Source organism: Fistularia commersonii, chromosome 26 (genome assembly GCF_037954325.1).
Source record: "Fistularia commersonii isolate RoL2024-O1a breed Wild chromosome 26, RoL_Fcom_v1.0, whole genome shotgun sequence".
Lineage (NCBI taxonomy): Eukaryota > Metazoa > Chordata > Actinopteri > Syngnathiformes > Fistulariidae > Fistularia > Fistularia commersonii.
In genome coordinates this window covers 595,871-600,306 of record NC_141309.1, presented here as the reverse complement: position 1 = coordinate 600,306, position 4,436 = coordinate 595,871, and positions in this window count along the sequence as shown.

The following is a 4,436-nucleotide window of genomic DNA, read 5'->3' as shown; positions in this document are numbered from 1 at the left end:
GCACACACACATACATATATACATACATACATACATATACATATATACATACATACATACATACATACATACAAACATTTAAAACATACCTACATTGAAACATACATACACATACCTCTACAGATAAACAAAAATGCAAACATACATACAAACATGCATACATACATACATACATACATACACACATACATACATACATACATAGACACCTACATGCATCCACACATACATATATACATATATACATACATACATACATACACAAATACCTACTTACATACATATATACATTCATATCTATGTACATATATAAGTAAATTTCTGTGGACATACACATATATACATACATAAAAAACACATAAATATATGCATACATATATCCACAAATACATACATACATGCGTATATCCATAAAAACATACATGGATACATACATCCACACATATATAAATACACATATACAAACTTACATACATATATACAAATATGAATAATTACATATATACATATACTCATACATACATATATCCATACATATGTACATAAATATATACATACATACATACACACATACACATACGTATATGTATAAACCCATCTATAGATACAACTTACATATACATACACATACAGACACATATTCTCACATACATTCAAAACAGATTCTCACCTACATACATCCATATGTATATATATATACATACACACATAAATGTGTACTTACATATAGTCATACATCTATATATACATACACATATATACATACCTATATACATTCATACATGCATTCATGCATACATACACACATTCATATATATATACATATATTTATATATAAATACATACATACATACATAAATATATAAAATACAGACATATGTACATACATACGTCAATCACATATTCTCAAGTACATACACATACACAAACATACATACATTCACACACAAACAGACATAAATAAATATATGCACACATACATACTTACATATATAAATACATACATGCACATATATGAATTCATACATGCCAATACACATACAAACATACATACATACATATATACAAGTATACCTACATATATTCGTACTCACACATAAACACATATATAGGCATACATACACACACAATAACATACAATCAATCATGCCTACATATATTGACACATATATACATAGATACATATGAATATATACACACATACACAGACATACATTCATTCACATATATTAACATATACATTCAACTGTGCATAAATAAAAATACACACAAACATAACCACATAAATACAGCCTACATACATTCATATATACATACATGCATACATACATGTATGCATACAAAAACACATCCACAAATACATACATACAAGCATACATATGAACCACAATCATATATATATATGTACATGCATTCATTAATATCCATATACAAACATAAAATATAAATACATACATGCATACATAAACACATCCACAAAAACATACATACAAGCATACATACAAACCACAATCATGCATACATATATGCACAAATATATGCATATATATTTAGATACATACATATATACATACACACATATATGAATACAAAAATACATGCACAGATACACACATAGATACATACATGCATAAATTCATATATACATACATACATACACACATGCACTCGTACAAACATAGATACATACGTACACACATTTATGCACACATACACATACATACACACATACATACGGACATACATATTTATTTACTTACAAACATACATACAAACATATATACAAATAAAAACAAACAGACATACTTACACACAATCATATATACTTACATACATGCATACATACAGATATACATATATCCATACCTACACACACACATTCTTATATATACATACAGACATACATAAGCACATAAAGATTTGTATACATATACAAATGCATGTATACATATACAGACAGGAACACACACATATACATTCGCACATGCAAATATACACATACTCATATATACATGAAAAAATACATACAACATATCTACATACATACATAAACATGTACATGTACATGCAAAGATACATCAATACATACATGCAAACTAATGTAAAATATTCATACATACGCAAACATAAATATGTACATGTATACATACATAAACATACAAATACATATATATGTGCATATATGTATATACATGCATACATACATGCATGTATACATACACACACCTCCATAGACACATAAGTATACACAGTTATGTATATGCATACATACATGCATACATACACACAAATACGTGTATACATACAAACGCACATACACATATACATGCATACACACATATAAACATACACATATATACATATGTACATATATACATACATACATACATATATATCATTACAAATATTACAGTTATAGATACATATTTAAACATCCATACATTCATACATACATACATGCACACATACATATATAATAAATAATTAATAATAAATAATGACATACATTCACCCATTCACACATACGTATGTAAATACATATATATACATACATACACACACACATACATACACAAATACATGTATGCATACATTCATACATACATACATACATACATACATACATACATATACACATGCATGCAAACTTACATATATCCATAAAAACACACATACAAACACACATATATACATATATACACATATACACACACATAAACAAATGTACATACATGTATCATTATAAACATACATATAGAAATACATTTAAATATACATTCATACATACACACATGGATACATTTATACATAAACACATACATATAAACATACATATATACATGTATACATGTATACATACATACACAGACAGATGCATATATACCCTGTACATACACACATATGTATGTACATATATAGACACAAATATACACGCATACAAGCAACATACGCTCACACTTACATATATAAATACAGAGATACACACATACATATATACAAACATACACACTTATGCATACATACATACAAACATACATACGATAAAAATAAAAAATGATAGATAGATCGATAAATAAATAGATGGAAAATAAATAACAATAATAACAAATTAATGAATGGATAAAATACAAAATAATAGAGAAATATAGACGAATAAAAATACAAATACTAAGAAAAACCAAAAAAAATTAAAAAAAATTAAAAAGTAAGATAAAAATCCAAAAATAAAACGTTAAAAATAAAATTTAATAACATTTAAAAATGGAAAATTAATAAATATATAAATGTTTAAAAATACGTAGAGAACAAATAAATACAATAACAATGAATATTGAAATGGATGGATGGATGGATGGATGGATGAAAGATAACAATAAGAGAATAAGAATAAGAACAACTTTATTTATCCCGAAGGAAATTGTTCAGAAGGAAATTGTTGATGAGATGAAACGTAAATGTAGATGAAACGTAAAAATCACCAAAAATAATTAAAAAGAACAATAAAATGATTAAAATAGAAATTGGTAGATAGATAGATAGATAGATAGATAGATAGATAGATAGATAGATAGATAGATAGATAGATAGATAGATAGATAGATAGATAGATAGATAGATAGATAGATAGATAGATAGATGGATGGATGGATGGATGGATGGATGGATGGATGGATGGATGGATGGATAGATAGATAGATAGATAGATAGATAGATAGATAGATAGATAGATAGATAGATAGATAGATAGATAGATAGATAGATAGAAATCCAAAAATAAAAACTGAAAAATAAAATTAAAAACTGAAATAACAGTAACATTCAAAAATGGAAAATAAATAAATAAATGAAATAACTGTATATCATAATATATAATAAATATATAACAATTATATATCTAAAATATTGAGATGGATGAAAGATGTTAAAAAAAAGATAAATAAAAACTAAGGACAATAAAACGATCAAAATAAAAAGTGATAGATAGATAGATAGATAGATAGATAGATAGATAGATAGATAGATAGATAGATTGACAGATGTGTTGTTACTGACACCTGCTGGTGAGACAGAGTACTGCAGTCTGATCAGCCTGATCGGTTTTTAATACCAGTCAATCAATAACTGGCTGGTGGCCGAGCTGCATTGTCACTGACCGTCGGCCAGATGGATTCATTTTTAGTCAAGACTATGAAAACAGTAACTTAGAATATCAATGAATAACAAATACTGAATAACAATCAATGAATCAATGAATAACAAATACTTTTCTCCTGGTGTTGGTGAAGCTGTAAAGATCCATCTTCTGGTTCTTCAGGAGGCCACGCTGCTGGCGAGCACCTGGAGAGCTGGAGCTTCTGCACGCAGCTTCTCTTTGGCAGCCACGTGCACGTTTGTACCGAGCTCTGCAAGGTGGTCAAGCAATGAGAGGGGGCTTG